Source organism: Ixodes scapularis, unplaced genomic scaffold (genome assembly GCF_016920785.2).
Source record: "Ixodes scapularis isolate PalLabHiFi unplaced genomic scaffold, ASM1692078v2 PGA_scaffold4__175_contigs__length_147842914, whole genome shotgun sequence".
NCBI lineage: Eukaryota > Metazoa > Arthropoda > Arachnida > Ixodida > Ixodidae > Ixodes > Ixodes scapularis.
In genome coordinates this window covers 37,244,878-37,265,078 of record NW_024609879.1, presented here as the reverse complement: position 1 = coordinate 37,265,078, position 20,201 = coordinate 37,244,878, and positions in this window count along the sequence as shown.

Sequence of the window (20,201 nt, the reverse complement as noted above, 5' to 3'; positions counted from 1 at the left end):
TTTTAAATGTTTTCTTTTTTTTAAGGATAAGCGGCTCTGGGTTTGGAAAAACAAGAAGTTTCGGCCCACAACGGGACTTGCCAGCTGCAACAAGAAGAATCGAGCATCCGGTCACCGTCGAGTGAAGCCACCAGCGGGCTGCTCGTTGATGACACGTAGGGTTCCATTGCCTAGGGAGCAGACGTACCATGGTGTGCATTTAGCACGTAGAGCTATGGCTCTTTATTAGAGCAGCAACATGGGGGAGTAGGTTATTGCTTAAACAATAGATGAAACAGCCCACAAAAGTGCATATAAACTAAATAAAAACTTACGTTTGCTGTGGTGACTCAAGCAGCGCACCATTGAATTTCCCTTCTTTCGAGGTCAATGCTATCACATAACCACAAGTTCGTTATGGCAGCTAAGAGCGATAGTTACACTCTAGAGTAGGAGTCTCCAAACGTTCAGATAAGGGGCCGGATTGAAGACATATGGTAGTCTCGGGGAAAGAAACTGTTTAACACAATATGTACAAGAATATGAACGGGAATGCAAAAACAAATCAGTCTTTACATAAAAAAGGTTTAACTAGAGCAAAAATTTAAAAAAAGTAAAATTAATCAATGCATTTTTTTACTCTTAAGTAGAATACTGTCACGAATAACAGACGATGAGGCAGAAAAAAACGGAATAAACTAAACAAATTGAAAAGGGGGGGGGGACTTGCGCCAGAAACGAAAAAGAACACTCGTCGAGAAATCAGCATTGAGCGTCGACGGTGGTAGCGGTAAGCGACGATGTGTTAGCGTAACAGCTGGCTATCTAGAGCGACAATCAGTTAATAAATCGGCAAACGGTTCACTACTCTTTTTTTTGTTTTTTTTTTGCTATGCTCGTCATCTTGATTATTCGACCTAAAATGTTCGGGAAAGAGCTAGGTTGAAAATGACTAGGCATCGTTCTGGCCTCCTTATCTTTTATGTACATTGATAAGACTATAAGCGAATCTTCTAGATGAAGGGAGCAGCTGCTTTCTCGATCATGCAGGCGGCATTACTCCCCCCCCCCCCCCCCCCAGTTAAAATCCATCGCCTGATGCAACACTACATGAAACAAAACAAAATAATGGTAAGCTAAAGAAGTTCTCTGGAACACGAAAAGTCCACAGTTCGACAGAGCGTGCAATGGCCTGAGTCGAACGACGTGAACAAACTCGGGTTGTGGCCGTCGTCGAGATGATGTTTGCTTTACGTCGGGAACCACTTCGTAGTTGAGCTCCCCGAGGCAAAGAATTACCTTCTACGGTCAGAAGTACCGTTTAAACAGTTTTTCGCTGAGGCTGCGTCGACGAATGGGTGTCCACACTAAAGTTTATTTAGGAAAAAACACAGAATATATAAGCCGTTAAAACGCCTATTCATTCCGTCAATCCAGAAGACCTCTTGACAAAATCAAACTCTTTCCCTGAGAGGGCTAGGGAAGGCTCGCTAAAGCATTAACGCTCGCTAACGAATGCGTTAGCGAGCCTTCCCTTGCCCTCTCAGGAAAAGAGTTTGATTTTATCAAGATGTCTTCTGGATTGATGGGATGAATAGGCGTTTTTAACGGCCTATATATTATATGTTTTTTCCTAAATAAATTTCAGTTGCGAGTGCGCCTCGTCCTGTTTACTCTCGTCTTTGTCCTGTCGTTTTTTTTGGCGCTGTATATACTGATCATGAACCAACTAGCCCAAATTTCTACTTTGCTGGTGTCCACACCCACATCCTGTCTCCAGACTGGAAGTGAACGGCTTGGATTCATTTGAGGATATGGTGACAATGCAATTCACCCTTGTTGGTGTTAGACAGGTGGCATCTGATAAAGCACTTTTGCTCTACTGACCTCTAGCTCCTGGTTAGCTCACTTGGTAGAGCGCTCTTCTGTAAATGGAGAGGTCCATTGTTCGATACCAGGACCAGGCGGATTTTTTCGGTCGCACACCAGTCCCCTAGCTGTGTCTGGAGATTTGTGTTTGTCCTTTGTCCCCTTGTTCCTCTTCTCCAGAAAATAATTTCTTCATTCTTGTCGAGCTCGCTTCCACGTTTGGATTTAATTGCATTATCATCATAACCTTAAAAGAATGCATGCAGTTCACCCTTGATGGCGTTAGACTAATGGCAGCTGAAAAAAGATGTCTGCTCTACTGACGTCTAACTCCTGGTTAGCCTAGTTGGCAGTGCACTCTACTGGAAATGAAGAGGTCCCAGGTTCGATACCAGGATCAGGGGGGATTTTTCGGTCACCCACCAGTTTTCTTTTGTCCCTCTTGTTCCACTTCTCCAGAGATTATTTTCGTCAAGAGATTACTGGAGTTACATCTTTCCAGCAGGCGCATGGTCTGAGGATGATGACCATGCTTGACACGTTGCTGACCCACAATTCAGCTGACAATGGGATCGACGACGACCAGGTGGTTGCCCGACGGGCCGGAGAAATCCGCCAGCTCGCCAGATTTCTTTATTCTTTATTCATTCTTTATTCATAAGTTACCCCGCATTGCCCAAAGGCGTTACTGCAGGGGGGTTACAAACGTGAAAAAAACAATTCTTCGGTTGCAGAGCACACTTGTTCCTCCGACAGCTTGTTCCATTGTTGGATGGTCTTGACAAAAAAAGAATTAGCGTACATGTTTGTTCTGGCACGGTATTCTCGTATTTTAAAACAGTGATCGGTACGGCTTGAAATATAGTGCGGTTGCTTTAGGTAATCGTCTTTGTTAATGCCCAGTCGACCATTAAATATTGAAAACAAAAATTTCAGTTTTAATTTGTTCCGTCGGGCTGAGTGTAATTCCCAATTTGATTCTCTTTTCATGTCAGTACAACTATCCTTTTGCCCATATCGTCCCAGAACAAACCTCGCTGCCCTATTTTGAATTTTTTCTAGTTTTTCAATTAGATACTTCTGCGCAGGGTCCCATACAGCACATGCATATTCTAGAATTGGTCTAACACATGTCAGATATGCCGTTTTCTTCAAGTTTGTTTCGGAACATTTTAAATTTCGCTGAATGAAGTTTAATGCCCTGCCGGCCCTTAAGACTACATCATCGACTTGGGCGTTCCATGAACAGTCGTTCGATAATATAACACCCAGATATTTGCACGTACATTCTGTTTTGATGAAGTCATTATTTATACTGTACTGAGTATCGATTTTTTTCTTACTCCTAGTAAAACTTAAATGGACACACTTTTTTGGATTCAAATTCATCTTCCATTTACAACACCAGTTTTCAACACGTACCAGGTCACTCTGTAATTGTTCTGCGTCATGCTCACTCGTAATGCTTCTATATAAAACACAATCGTCAGCAAACAGTCGAATACGGGATGTTATTTGGCTAGAAATGTCGTTAATATAAATTAAAAACAAAAGGGGTCCCAAGGCGGAGCCCTGGGGGACTCCAGATGTAACATCAAGGTAATCAGACTGCTTGACGTTCAAAACCACACATTGACGCCGCTGGGACAAATAGCTTTCAATCCACCTAATAACAGTTGAATCTAAATTAAATATCTTAAGTTTCTGGAGAAGAAGCGAGTGTGAAACCGTGTCAAATGCTTTACGGAAGTCTAAGAAAATACAATCTGTTTGTCTGCGCTCATCAATACCAGATACTAATTCGTGAAAAAATTCCGCAAGCTGTGTTGTACAAGACAATCCCTTACAAAAACCGTGTTGCTCACTGATAATCAAATTGTTTGCGTTTAAGTGAGACACTATCTGTGAATAAAAAACGTGTTCAATAATCTTACATAAAATAGACGTCAATGAAATAGGTCTGTAATTAGAGACATCCTTCTTCGGACCGCCTTTGTGGATAGGTACAACGTGAGCAACTTTCCAGTCATCTGGTAGAACGCTCGTAGCCAGCGACTGGGTATAAATTAAGTATAGATAGGCCGAGATTGCCTGAGCGCACCTTTTTAAAACGCGTGGTGAGATGCCATCGGGACCACTGGCTTTGGTTTCATCGATGTTCTGCAATAAGGTTTTAATGTCACTTACACTAAATTCGACTGGTGGCATTTCGGGAACACCGCTAGTGTATGAAATACTTTGGTAACTGCATTTAGCCAAAAAAACGGACTGAAAGTAATTATTTAAACACGTGGCTTTCTCTGCATCATCTGAAATTACCTGGCCATTTTGCACAATTTCGCTGATACCCACGGGATCCGAACCACAATTCTTTATATATTTCCAAAAAAGTTTAGAGTTAGTTTTCATGCAGTCGCTGAGTTTTTCGAAATATTGTGCCTTTGCGCTTCTGACATTCAAATCGTATTCATGTGTTATCTCCGATAACTTCTGCAAGTGCGTATCACTTTTGGTTCTCTTGTACCTAATAAATGCTCGCCTTCTTCTTTTCCTTAATCGAAGAATAGCTGATGTCATCCATGGTTTCTTTCGTTTCTTAAGCCTAGTGGAATCTATGCTTGGGATGTATTTTTCGACAAGGTCAAGCAGCTTACTTTTGAACAGGCTCCATAATTTGTGGACGTCAGAATCCTCAGCTAGGCACTCAAAAACAGGCAGATGATCACGGAGCGCCTTAGAGATATTACTGTAATCACCTTTTTCCAATAAAAACACCCTCCTTGACGCGTTTGATTTTTGCCTCTTGGTTTTTGTTCTTATACTCGCAACGATAGCATGGTGGTCACTTATGCCTGGGATAGTTACGACAGAGTTAACAAAGCTAGGAGAGTTACAAAACAAAAGGTCCAAGATATTATCATTTCGAGTTGGTTCTTTCACATATTGCGAGAGCCCAAATGTATCCACAATACTTTTCATTTCCAGGTTAGCGCGGCTGTTTACCTTGCATTGGCACATTTCATTTTGCCACATTAATTCCGGCAAATTAAAATCACCAGCAAGTACAAAAGTCTGACCAGAGGCCTCCGAAACTATCTCATGTAGTAATTGTAATGTGTTTAAATTAGAATCTGGTGGTCGGTAGAACACATCGGCTGCAAACGAGGAACTATCTGCTAAGGTGATTTTACACCATATCGATTCGACGTCAACGTGCCCCAGATCTAGTAAGAATGAGTTTAATGAAGAATGAATCAGTAGAAAAACCCCGCCCCCGAGACGAGTCCTATCCTTACGATAAACGCTATAATCTCTCGGAAACACCTCGCTATCAGCGATGTCAGGTCTCAACCACGACTCAGTTCCGAAAATAATATCAGCTTTTACGGATTCGATAAGTCCAGCAAATTTATCAACTTTATTTACAATACTTCTGCAGTTGACTATGACAGCGATTAGTTCATGTCGGATACATTTCTTCGGCTTGATTGGGCGTCAGTAGTTCTTTACTGGAACAACTTCTTCAGTCTCTTTATTCCACGTGAAAGCCTTCCCATTAATGATTAGTTTGTCAAAATTTAGCTTCACTTGGTTAGTACTATCTTTCCTCTTTTCTTTCGCGTATTCCCACAACCTCTTCCGCGTGGCTCGAGTCTCAAAAGCGTAATCCTGGTCAACGCTGTAAGGCGAACCCTTGAATTTTTTGGCATTTAACAAAACATTCTGTTTTTCTTTATATGAAGCGAAGTTCACTATGATTGGTCGTTTGAACTTTGGGTTATAACGGCCAACGCGGTGCGCCCTCTCTATGGTTTTAAGTTCAACTCCCAGGTTTTGTTTACAGATTTCTTTGACAATATTCTCTGACTCATTCCATGTTTCGGAGTGACTGTTGTCTTAGATTCCGTAAAAAACTAGATTTTGTCTCCGACTTCTATTTTCAAGGTCATTAACATTCTTGTTGTGTAACTCCTGGACTTTTTCAGAAAGTTGCCGAATTCGATTCTCTTGAACTGACAGTAATTTATTAACCTTCTCTATCTGGCCCTCGGTTTTGTTAAGTTTATCTTTCATTTCTTTCATCATGGTTTCGTGCTTTGCGAATCTGAGGTCAATGCTATCTAGTTTCTGCATAATAGTTGTTTGACCACTTTGTAGGGATTTTAGTAATTCCATTTCGAATTCTGTGAGGGGACCAGGGTTTAACTCTATGTCACCGGAGAGCAACAGCAATAAAATGAGGTAAAAAGCAGGGTTTACAAAAAGGTGAAAACATCTACGAGACAATACGAGGCGCGTCCGCTTATGTATAAAGTCATAGACACTTGGAGTAGTGGGAGGAGCCGGCAAAGTGCACAACAGTTTTTGCACTTGGGTAGGGTAGTAAGGACTAACCTGCAGCATTAGGAGCAGCGTTAACTGAATGTCGGAGAGTGTGCCGGCTCCGAATCCCACGAAGCCAAAGTCGCCAGCCCTGATGTAGCTTTGGGTCGGATCACGTGGGTCACGTTGGTTAAAGGCGATTTGTAGATCCGTAGCGAATGGCTTGTCCGGGCATGGGTTATCAGCAGCGATGACTGTCGCTCCGTCGTGGCTTGCCGACACATGCAGTCCTGGTGACGTGGTTGAAGATGGCTTGGGCAAGTAAGGGAGTACTGCCTCCGCAGATCCCGCGTCGAACAATGCGGCTGATCCATGCACGGTCAAGACCTGCAGCATTAGGAGCAGCGTTAACTGCATGTCGGAGAGTGTGCCGGCTCCGAATCTTGCATCCGAATCTTCGGATGCAAGACCAGCAACGCTTCGACGCTGGTCGCTACATACTTCGTTGCCGGGACGTACACTTCCAGCCCGGATAAAGGCTGTGAGCGAGGACGCCCTACCGTCACCACGCCCTGAGTGAGAAACTGTTGAAACAGTATTTTGGACCACTCAAGTTACTTCGTCGCCTCGGGGAGCTCGACTACGAAGTCGTGCCCGACGGAACGAAAGCATCATTACGGCGTCGACCCCAACCAAAGCTGGTTCACGTCGTTCGATTCAAGCCATTCGACACTCGGTATGACAGTTGACCTTTTGAGTTGCAAATTACCGTTTATTTTTACTTGCCTTGTTTTGTTTCGTGTCGCATCAGGGCGCCGCGACTTTTAAAAGAGGGGAGTAATGCCACATGCGCCACCGATCGAGCGAGTGCGTGGTGGAATGTTTACCGCGCTTGGCTTTCGCGCAGGGCCCCAGGTTTCATACCGAGAACGGCCGCTTGTTTTATTTATTCTTTCAATTTAGCGTTCTCTACAGTTTGAGAACCTTGTCTGATCGAGGTACGAATGTTGATTGCACCGAACGTTTTACGCAAAATGTCCCAGAAACCCGCGCGCGTAGAAAAAGCTTTCAGGGTGGTGCTCCGAAGTCAGTCCCGCCCCTGCGCTCGATCCTGCTGTTTCTACGATATTGACGCCTGAGACGCCAACCTTGTCATATATATATATTTTTTTTTTTTTGGGGGGGGGGGGGGGGAGGGGGCTGGAGGGGCACAAGTTCGCCCTAATAAATGTTTAGTTCCTCCAGTTACTAGCCACCACATCATTTATCATTCGTGACAATATTGTCCAAAGGCATTTGGGAGATATTCCCAAAGGCATTTCGAAAGTCCTATGTCGTGTCCTGTTGCTGCAACTACAAAAAAAAATCGGCATGGAAGCAGCCTTCTACCATGGCTTGAAGACTTCCTAAGTAATATTCAGCAAGTTGTTTCCGCCAACAACGTGGCTTGTTTTGTCATCCGGCCATCTCTGGCGTACCCCAAGGAACCGGCCTTGGGTCTCAGCGTTTTTATAATATTCATTTGCCTAAATGCTTGTGTCCTTCGATTCATTTGTTTGCCGACGATTGTGGTCGTTTCCGTGAAGCGTTCACTGACGACAGTGACTTACATGCGTGCGAATTAGGTGTTAACGCTGTACCTGTGTTGCTGAAACAGTCGGCGGATGATCCGACATGTTAGTATGTGTAAATTTATTCTCATCTCTCCTAGTTCGACTTACCTGCCTTCTTAGCAGATCAATTGTGTTCCCCTAGAACTTGTAAGATCAAGCAATTTTTTAGGTGCCTCTATCAAATATGACCTTAGATGGACAGCTGGCATTGACTTTATTACTAGCGAAGATAATCACATGCTCGGCTACTTGAAACGTAATTTCTACTCAGCCTTTACCTTCATCAAATTACTTGTTTACAGATCTATCGTTCGTTCCCAGCAAGAGTAGGCCTCTTCCATATGATATCCTAACATCAAAATTCTCGTAAGTCAATGAGAAATAATACAAAACAACTCACTTCGTTTACTTTATTCCAACTATCAACGTAATGCGAGTATATATTCAATAATATCTAACTTGGTTCTGCAACTATTAACATCATCTAGTAAACTTTAAAAAAAATGGACTTTTCGAAAATATATATTATCACACATTTTAGGGCAGTACACAACTCACCTACCCCTTATATATATAGTCGCGGTTGGATCACCATAATAAACTAGGCATTTCATGGAACATTAATAATTTTTTCATTTCTTTTTGATCTCACGCGCCTCTGATGGCTTAAACCACCTTTCCCTTTAAATCGCAACGATTCACGAGTTAGATTTATTTCAAGCCGCCGTTCATATTGTAATTGACTAACCTTTTCATAGATATTGTGTCTTACTGTGTATTGACTAGGACCATCCTTTTACTCTGTATTTTTTGTTTTATGTTATGTACCAATCTCCTTTCCAATGCCTAACGCCCCTAGAGGTATGTATGTATGAATAATATAAATTCCTTTTCAATGGCTACCCATGCTTCTTTTTTACTTAATGAAGATGATTTTTTTAGAGCGCAGCTCTTAGGCGCCCGTTTGAGGCTTGAACGGCGTCGCCATAGGTGTCGCCGTCGGTGTAACCACGTGGTGCATGATGGGAAATGTCCCATAATGCACCGCGCGGGGAGGAGGAGGAGGGAGGAGGAGGGAAAGGAGGACAAGGGGGAGGGGAGGAGGAGGGGGAGAAGGAGCAACACCTCCTAGAGAAGGCCATAGCACTCTGAGAGGATGCGTCACAATGTCGAATTAAAGAAGGCCATGGCGCAACTACGTGAGAAACAAATCTGCTATCGATGCTATCGACGTGAAAAAATGTTCATTTTCAAGCGGCGGGGTGGTGTTCGTGCATGTTTATCCGACATTAATATACGTTTTAAATGCGCACTCTTGTTGAATTTATTATATATATATTACAAACGTAATATACAGCGCGTTACCAAGGCTGAGAGTACCAAATTTATATTTATGAGTATCCCCGTAACCGCGGGGCTACGTGCAGTCCCTCAGCTCCCCACACTTTTCGAATGAACCGGCTCTGATCACTCCCATGCGACATCTTCCCTCATACGGGCTCCGATTCAGGTAAATTTACGTTGTGTGTGAGCTGCTGACTGTCTGAAAAGGAACGCTGAGACATTTCAGAACGGGAAGAAATCGAAAAAAAAAAACATCCAGTCATTGTCGCAGGGAGCGCACACGAGCAAGAGATGGGTCGACAACGTTCGGCCTTTCTTCGCCTCTGCTCTCGTGTATGTATTTTATCGTGTATCGTATTTTTGAGACTAGTTTTTTTTTTTTGTGTTCGCTTGATACTATGGCATTTACGTGGATTCGTGAAGCAAGTCCTGCTACGGTTTGAGTGCCATGCGTGACAACTAGCCAACGATGACTCAGGTCGATTAATCGATAGACCTCTCTCGACAGAAAGAGGCTTCTTGGAGTTCGTGTTCAAATATTTTCGTCGCGGATATTGTGAGACGTATGGATACGATCGACAGGCGAATAGCAACTTATTTACGGGCTCTCTTGGTCATGTAGGACGCAAATAAAATGGTGCAATCGTTTTTTTTGTTTTTTTTTAATCGCGTGATAAATTGGCATTTTGTCCTTTGTCGTTATTCGTGTGCAGTTGTGTCGACATTTGTAAATATGTGTGGTAATCTAGTTTTCACTGGAAGGTGAAAAACACGTTTGTGCGATTATTGAAAGTGCATTGTTTGTTGTTCTGTGTTTATTTATACCAATTTTATCTTATTGCCTTTACCGCGTTTCTACAAGAATCTTAGCTGTATTAAGGTAATAGTATTATTGTATACAAAATAAGATATTTTGTTCTAAGGCAGCTCGAGCCCATAGGGAGAAGTACATTAGTAGACTAAGTAGTAAGTTTAGTACCCCTGCCACACGGAAATGTTAATATATTTATAATCAGTGATATAGGATTTAATCAGCTCGCGGTCTTGAGTGATTACACGAGCGCCGTAAGCGGGTTTGTCGGCCCCATAATGTCATTCGATCGAAATTACATTAATTTTGCCACGTGGCCGGGGTTTGATGCAAGAATTCAGTGACTGCACGCGATAACGTCGCTTACATGATCGTAAGTGACACAATTGTCTTGCCTTGTCCGCGTTGACTACGTCTACCTGATATTTGACTGATCTGCTTTGCTGTTTCCAATCACTGCGTGTCTCGCCATTTTGTCGAAGTATTTGTGTATAAAATATGCATTCCTACAACAATAATTTCGTGACTCAATGTTTTCGACTTAAAACAATCACATTTTTCTATAGACGTCTGATACGCATACCTCGTGTCATTTCGTACCAATTATTGAGCGGTGTAATAAAATGTTTTCTAGACCCGTTGCTAAGTGCAGCTTTTATTCTAGCTAATATAACACGCGTATGAGACTAAATCGCGTTACGACGGTTGATCCACGCGCGTTGCCTTCGCCTGGACGCGCCCCTGATGGCCTTCTTTTCCGACGTCACGACAAGAGTGCTAGGCCTTCTTCTCTAGGAGGTGTTGGAAGGAGGGGGAGGAGAACGAGGGGAGGAGGAGAAGGAGGACGAGGGGGAGGGAAGGAGGAAGAGGGGGAGGAGGAGGGACGAGGGGAAAAGCCTCCCCTCAGTACCCTTCCCTCCTCCTCAAGAGCTGCGCTTCAATTACGCGCTACAGGGGTTTGTAAACGTCTTTCATGTTTTTGGATTAAAATCACACTGTTGTTATTTATTTATTTATTTATTTGAAAATACTGTCAGCCCTCTCTTGAGGGCTATAACAGGGAGAGTATCCATCGTTGTGATGACACATAAAAAAACGCAAGCATTTGAAATTGTCAATGTAGCAGACACTGCTGTTCGAAGAGCAGTGACAACAATGCACAACCTTGGCCCTCTAAACAAATAAACAAATTGAACAAACTAACCAACATAATCATTACGAATTGCACACTTAAAGGATATCACTTTAAGCTCTCATTATATTAACAGCTCGGCAATGTAATCTTCAAAGGAGGACACGGTTCCGAAATTTGCAACATCATTGGGCAAGGAAATCCAAGCCTCAATAGTTTTTACAATGAAAGAGTGTTTAAAGGTATCTATTCGGCTTTTATAAGTTTGACATGTTTTTGTATGATTCAATCTACTTGATCGTCTTGAGCTGGATGGGAGAACGTATTTATTCGGGCTTAAATTTAGTTTGTCGTTGATCATTAAATAAAGCAATTTCATACGTGAGACTTCTCGCCTTATGTGCAGAGGTTCTATGTTACTAGCTCTGAGCATTTCCGTTGGGGATGCCGTCTGTCTGCAGTTAGAGTGAATAAAACGCGCAGCTTGTCGCTGGTCCTTTTCTAGGCTATCGATGTCTTTTTTGTACAAGGATCCCAGACGACACTAGCATATTCCGAAATGGTCCTAACGTATGCTTTATAAGCAACCGTTTTGATCTCTTTCGTTGTATGTTTTAACTTGTGTCTCAAAAAACAAAGCTTTTTATATGCCGTAGTGCACACGGTGTCAATATGCTTGGTCCAGGTGAGGTCTTTAGAAAACGTGACACCAAGGTACTTAAAGTGCTCTACATTGCTCAATTATATGTCTTCAATGCAGTATTTAAATGGCAGAACGCTTCGTTTCTTAGTGATATGGCAATACACGGATTGTGTGTAGTTTCTTTTCCTATCCCAATTGTCACACCATTCTTTAATGCGTTTAATATATTTATTTTGTGAAGTTTGTCGATCGGTTGAATTAACAGCTGAGTAAATAATACAGTCATCGGCGAAGAGCCTTGTATGAATGTCTGATGGAGTCTCATGTACTATGTCATTTATATATATTAAGAACACCAACGGCCCCAACACAGAGCCCTGGGGCACGCCCAAGTAAAGTGGAAGAAGGTTTGAGGCGTGGCCGTTAATTTCTACATACTGGCTTCTATTAGTTAGAGATGACTCTATCCATCCGGTGAACTTTGAGTGAATTCCGATTGTTTTAAGCTTTCACATTAGTTTCCTGTGAGGCAGGCGATCTAAGGCTTTATAAAAGTCTATACAAATCACATTAACCTGTTGTTTATTATTAAGTGTGAAAGCTATGTCATGTGCCTCGGTGGCTCCGTGGCGAGACCGCCGGCCTACGGATCCCCATGTGGCGGGTTCGAATCCCGGCCGAGGTGCCCGCAATCTGACGGAGGCTTATTGCGGAGAAGGCACAGTGTAACTGAGCTTTCGGTTGCACATCAAAATATCCCCAGGTGGTCGAAATTAATCCTCAGTCCTCCGCTGGGGCGTGTCAGATGCCCGTCATTAGTTTGGCACGTAAAACCCCCAAATTCGAAGCTATGTCATGGGTTACCTCAACCAGTTGCGTTATTGCCGAAAGTCCAGACCGGAACCCATGCTGATCAGAATAAAGCAACTTGTTTGTTTCAAGGTGATGAAATATGTGTTTTGTTATTATATGCTCCATGACTTTACATGCTATTGCTGTTAAAGAAATTGGCGTGTAGTTGCCTATGGCCAGTCTATCGCCAGTTTTAAAGATCGGGACAACACGTGCACACCGCCAATCAGAGGGAAGCTGCGGTAACTGTAAAGGACTTACAAATGAACAATGTAAATAAAACGAAATCCATTCCGCGTACCTCTTGAAAAAAATAGTCGGTATTTTATCTGGACTACATGCTTTTTTGCGTCGAGGTCTAACAGTTTGTCAGAATTCCTTCTTTTGTTATTGTCAGTTGTGGCAGGGGGGTACGGTATCACTTACTCGATCCATCTCTGGCCCGGTTTCTATATCACCGACATCCTGTCCTGCCTTTGTTTTAGTCGTGTTCTGCAGATTACCGTGTGGTGTCTCGCGTGTAAATACTGACTGAAAAAACAGGTTAAAACTATCTGCAAGTACGCTGGTATCTGTAACTATATACCTTTCCGTCCAGGATGATTTGTTCAATAATTTCTTTTTTCGGGTTTAGGTATCGCCAGAATTTTTTGGGGTTGTTACATAGGAAGTTATGAAGGGTTACTGAAAGGTAAATATCTTTTGACGTTTTTAGCATTTCTTGAAGTTGTTGGCTTAGCTGCCGTATGCTAACACTTAAATTCTTGTTTTTCTACATCTTTTCAATTTTCGTTTAATGTGTATTATATTTCTTGTGATCCAAGGATTATTCTTCCTCGGCTTTTTCGCTCTATTGCGTACGTATTTATTGATGCATTGAGAAACTGTGTCCTTCAAGTAATTTCATGCACGCTGAATATAACCACTACTACACAATAACTCGAAGGAGTTAAATGATATTTTCAAATGATCAAGAATGCTTGTGTCGTCTGCACCTTCATAGTCCTTGTACGTAAACTTGCTTGGTACTGAAGTCGTAGATATTTTCTCACAATTTATAAAAAACAAAACCATCTGATGATCAGATATTCCATTAGCCACAAACACGTTGTATTCACTAATATTATCACTTACAAAAATTAAGTCCAACACTGATTGACTAGTGTCAGCTACACTAGTGAATTCTTTTACTTTTTGGGTAATGCTGTGGTTGAAGGCAATCTCGAGCATTTCTTCGCCATTTATTTTGTCCACACTTCCAGCTTGCAAAAGTTCCCAATTATCAGAAGGCAAATTAAGATCACCCGCCGAAATTACTCTCGTATTGTCATTAACGCATTTATGCAGTATTAGATCGAGATCTTCTACGAAATTAACGGGGATGTTCGGGGCAGGATATGCCGTGACAACAAAAAAAAAAGATAAGTCACAATACTTTATTTTACAAAAGAGCGTCTCACCCAAACAATGTTCTAAGACAATACAATGTAAATCACTCTTAACAGCAATAGCGACACCTTCTCCCCGAGAGCCCCTATCCTTTCTTATTAATTTATAATTAGGCGGGATGACACAGTCACTCGTTACGTCGGGCGTAAGCCATGTTTCTGTTATAATGAGTGTATGTGGTGCGTGACAAAGAAATACGCTTTCTAGGTCAGTTACTTTGTTTAATATACTTCGTGCGTTTAAATTGATTACTCGCAGTTCAGCCGGGTCGTATTCTTGCTTTTTTTGTCATTTACCCCGTTCACTGCGGTTTCTTACGAGGACGCGTTGATCCTGCTTCGGGTCTCATTCATATGTCTGATTATAGATTTTAAGTTTGTCGTGGAATAGAAACACGTCACCCCATCCGCCCTGTTCGTCGAGGCGCTGTTCCTTAGCTTTTTTTCTTATTATGACTATGATTGTTTTATTTGCTTTAATGACGTATTGACGATAATGAATTTAAGTTGCTTCACTAAAACTCTAAAATAAGCAAAAGGTTTAGAATTTTTCTTTTTTAAATTCCTATTTGTATGATTTTGTTAGCTCTTTATGAGAGCCAGGCAGTCACAGAAGTTCGATGCCCATACAAGAAGGTTTGTGACGTCTTATTCTTGAGGTAAGTTACACCTATTCAAAGCACAAGCGAACATCTACACACATTTAAGCGAATAAGAAAGGAAATGATAAAACATTATGAGTATAGACAGTGCAATTAAATATTGCTAAACCAGCTAGACATTGTTTTAATTTGTTAGCTTCTACAGAAACCTGGTTCCCCCCCCCCCCCCCCAAATGGCTACTATATTATTCACTTCACGGAACACAAATGCACCTCAGTATTCCTAGATATTATAATAGGAGAATTGATGCGCTCTACGATAAACAGCACTTACATTTCAACGTTATATCAGGCTCTAACGTAATTGATCTGTATTACGAACATCTTATAATAAAATGTGCAGGTACCGTTCTTGTAATTGTGTATATGACTCTATCTTGCGGTACTGTATCACAGATTTTAAGATATCTGTAAAATAGGCTGCAATGGTGCGCTAAATTTTTTAAACATGCTATTAACTCTGGGAACTTTAGTATATACATTTATCTGCAGAATCAGGCAAACAAATGCTGCTCGATGTTTTTTTAATATTTTGTTCATAAAATATAATTGATGTCCCGTCGAGTGTAACTGATGTGTCTCAAACAATGCACGACTTGAGCTTTTTAAGCTATCAAATTAATGATTGGGAATCAAGGGTACTAATATCGGGTCTTTGTGACTATTTACCAATTTTTAATTTGCGCACCTTATTCTACAGAGTGTAAACAACGCTCAATGTAGGCGCCAATTATGTATAGGATAATTCATGTGTACAACAATTATGTTGTTTCATAATTTAGTCCATAAAACAAACAGGAGAAATGTCTTTCATTTGGATGATACCATTGAATCACACGACCTCTTTCAAGCAGTTATTAAGCGACTGTACGTTCGAGCGTCTCAAAAAGGTAGAATTTAAAAATAATAAAAGTCTAGAAAGACGTGGAACGATGCAGCACTTCCTTAAAATAATAAAAACAATGCAATAAGCTCTACATCTTTTTTTATAAAAGGGCATAGTCGAAATATGTGCTCAATTTAAAAATAAATAAATTAGGCTTTCTTGTTAAACGAGCACGGAATGCCTATCATGAAACCAAGTCTTCAAAAAATGCAGTAACCCGACGAACGGCTGGCAATCTGTAAACGAATTAACGCGAAAAGTAACAAAAAAGCTATTTGTTAACTTGTAATTAAGGGCGTGTTTTGTAGTCGGACTATGCACCCTAATTAACTTAATCCCTATTTGTTTATATATGGTGCTTTCAATATTAATAATACGATTGACATTTATGATTGTCTACACAGAACATGTAAATGTATATATATATTTGTTTTCTTCTTTTTATTTCCTTATATTCAATTAGAAATATTGCCGCGTGAGTCACCGAGAACGAATGGTAGAAGACTCGTGTTTCCTCTTTCCATTGAGTGTAAAATATAAGGAGGACAGAGGGACCCTGCCTTCTCAGCCTCGCACTAGCTCACCCCCGAACTTTCGAGGTCGAGTATTCGGCTGACCGAAGGTAGAAGATAAGCAGCTGAGCGGTGGTCTTGCCGACTCATTTCAATGATTCATCCTCGCGACAGCCAGCCGTCACGTCGACGCTCCGGCGTTCCCTGCCGCTTTCTGGACGCTTTTTCCTTCTTTTCCTTCAACACAGGTTCGCCGATTAAAACTCTACTTTCAGTTCATTATTCAACGTCTTCTCTCGTTTGTCCGTGACGCAGTATAGAAAAGCTCAGCCTATAAAATAAGTTACTTCATCAGTGGGTCACTCCTACACATATGTAACCTAGATTTCAGTACCGGGATATTTTCTTTTAAATTCTAGATTGCAAGGGTGTTGGTGGTTTACAAAGGAGGAGACAGAAAACACTTAAACAAATTGCAGACCAATCTCGGTTCTAGCGATTGTAATGACTCTTAAATTTACGCAAGCTAAACAACATAATAACAGAGCAACGGTACTGGCTTAAAAAGCATAAATCGTCTATATTTGCGTTGTTAAACATAAAAAATAATATAATTGACAATTTCTAGGCGAAGCTGTATACATTAGGAGCGTTTCTTTACTGAAAGATCGCTCTCGATTCAGTGAAGCATAATGTTCTTCCGGAAAAAATCTCAAAACATAAAATGAGCTCAAAATCGCCCAGATTAATAAAACGCTATTTATCAAATCTTTCACAATTCACACACGCTAATCACGGAAAGTCAAATAGGGGTAGAATAAAATATGGCGTCGCGCAGGGGTCCGCTCTCAAACTATTTTTTTTTCATGAATGGCACTATAAGGAAACTGCAAACACCAGATATATATTTATATGATTTTGTAAAAAAATACTTCTGGGGAGAATAAAATTTAAAAGTAATAATAGAAGCAATTACATCATATTTTCACCACAAAGTAAACGTATTCAACGGGAAAAACAAATTTATTTTAAAAGGGAAATCATTGAACATGTTACGTAACAAGTTTTGGGCGCTTTCTTTTATGAACATTTAAAATGGTAATTACATGTAGACAGTGTAAGAGCGGTAATTTCGATATCCATTGAGGTTATCTTTAGCTTTTACATTTATTGATCTATCAGGTAACACAAATTTTGTAATATATATATATATATATATATACATATGAGTTTATTCACGCCATCACTACCTTTTCCTCGTAGGGTGGTCTTCTACAAAATAACATATAGAAAACCCCTACATACCCAAAGTGTGTCCTACGCTTAGACATTAGTCATTAGAAAGCACCCGTTATTAAGAAATCAAAATGTTTGTCAGATGAAATTAGCGCTGGTCATTTGTATTTAGATCAAATCCGTACGAACTGAATTTTTCAAGGCGCATAATTGCAAAGATTCCTCATATATTATTCGGACCATGAGCTATACAGAGGAGAAAATGCAACGCTTATTTTCTCATTTGTGTAGCTGCGTTGCCGATTATTGTATTGTCTAACGAGTAAAACACACAGAAAAACCTATTTCATGTACCCGATGTTTTGAATAACAACCCGGATCTTATGAATATTATTGGGGAGGTATGTATGTGCGAGCTCTAAAGAAAAATATAAAGTTGTACCATCTGTCTTTTCAGGAGTGACAAATTAGCTTTTTATGGGCGTGTTCACTGGTGCCGTACTCTTTTTTATGGCTTGAACAAAAAACGTTTTGGGTGAATGGTTTTCTTGGAGTAGGCTGCAGTCATTTCTTTTTGTGCGAATTATTTGTTTTATACCTCTTTCTGTCACGCGTTTATGCAGTTATATAGATATGTGTGTTGTTTCTCCGGTTCATGGGTAACAGACTAGATTTCATCCTTTTTGTTTCGTCTTTTGGATGCAGCGTTTCTGTTTTTGTTTATGTGCATTTTACGTTTGTTTTGTGTTGGTCACGCTTATTTTCTTTTTTTCTGTTTAACATCTTGTTTGCCTGACATTGCTTAATGATGTCACCGGGGAGGAGGGAGGGGGGCTGTCGCCTGGTCAGGCATGCACAGGCCTTTGGTGACGGATCCCCCCCCCCCCCCCCCCCGTCCCCCTCTCCGCCCTCTAAAACAACTTTACTACTCGCCCGTTCTTAAAAAAAACACAAAAAGTTGACGCTGGTTTGGATTTCGATGTTAGGTTATATATCGGCTTTTTGAAGCTTTCATTGGCCCCGAATCGCCACAGGGAAAACCATGTTTTCGCTAAAAATATTGTGATGCTGTGGCATGGTGCGGGATGTAGCCCAACCTAAAGCGCTAAAAAAAGACCTTCCAAAAGGTCGCTAAATATCGAGAACCAGCGAAATGTAGAGAGTCGCGCTAATAGTTCATTAACATTGACTATTAAACCATTATAAAGAAACAAATAGACGCCGTCGTCAGATGCTCATTCTAGATGTCCCGAATTCATATATTAGAATAAAATGTAAAATGTTGTTTAAACTAACAGTTCTTGATTAGTTCCTGAATATAAAAAGTAACAAAAATTTTTTGTTCAATAGTGGATTCTACAGGATATCTCAAATAGCGGGCAGGCTCTTTAAATCGACCACGAAAAATCGGTTGCTCAACCGAGCGCGCTACGATTTTGTGCAACATTGCCCACAGTTTGTGCACTTTTCAATAAAACTTGCAAAGAACGAGCTTGCTTGAGAAAAACTAAAAGAAGAAAAAGATGTAACTCCGATGAAAACACAGCGAAGCCACCGGTCTTGAAACAATGGGCCGCTTTTTGACCTGGGAGACAAGAGATGGCGCAAACAGTCGCGACGCCAACTGCCGCAAACGAACGAGCATAGGGCGCCAACAGCGGGCGTCATTAGCAGACGATCTTTCGGCTCAACAGTGGCCCGCGTTTCGCAGGCGGCGACAGTCGCGGAACCAAAAACAGGCGCGGTAACAAGGAACTGCAAAGCAGACGACGTGAAATTCCCTCCCCCCCCCCCCCCCCCAAAAGAAAAAAAAAAGTAAAAAACAATTCTCAATAACCCGAAAAACCATTTTTTAATCGATTATGTGCCCATTCAATGTGTTTTATTGGTAAGGGTAATAAAATGATGCATTGGGCGCGTTCAGTAGGAGCCCCGGAGTCAAGGAGTCACTGACTCCTTCCACTGGACGGCCAAAAGTCACTTCCGATGCACGTAACTCCGGGGCTTCTGAGTCAAGCTCCAAAGCACAGAGTCTGAAGGCGGTGCACGTAGAGTCAAAGGAGCTAAAGATGACGTAATTTCCTGACTGGTGACGATTTCCGGCCAATGTTGCCAGATTGGGCTGTATATAGGCAAATTGGGCCACATTTTGTTCCAGTTGGCGTTAAAATTTCGTGGTTGGCTATGTGGCTATTTTGGGCTATTTCTAAAAATGCGGCGAACGTTTGTCGAACCTCAGGCTTGACGCCTAACTTCGAGGTTCGGCTTGTTAATTTTCAAACTTTTAATCAGTTTCGAAAAAAAAATGTTCCTTCTTTGGCTGTCGAGAGGAGAGAGAAGAAGGAGAAAGGCTTGAAACTTCTACAAACTTCGGTGTTTTCACAATGCGCAGTGAAGCAATGCTTGGAGAGTTCGAGCAGTCTCCCTGCAGCGCAGTGGAGGAAACCAAACAGATTGCACTATTACCACAGGCTCGGTAGCGCGCCTTCAATCCGGACGCATATGGCTCCGCCCGGAGGTAGACTGAACTCTCTAAATGCTGCTTTGATGGCCGTAAAAAATCCTTAGGCACCCAGGTTTGTAAACATGAGAGGTCCGCAGTTTCACCGCTATACAATTGACTACCTTCCGGTCGCTGCCCACCCCAAGAAACAACACAATCAAAAATAGCGTGAACATGAATTTGTGACACTAATATTCTTCACAAAGGAAAAGAGACCGGTGAGATATTGGTAAAAACCTGGGATATTGGGGTTCTGTTTTGAAACATCCAGTGTTCTGACTGCTTTCCTTCGGTATTTTGTTCTTTTACTGTATGATCATATCTCCCCGGCTTCACAATAAAGCTGTCTTTGTGTGTTTTTTACTTCTAAAAATCTACAAAGGAAGTG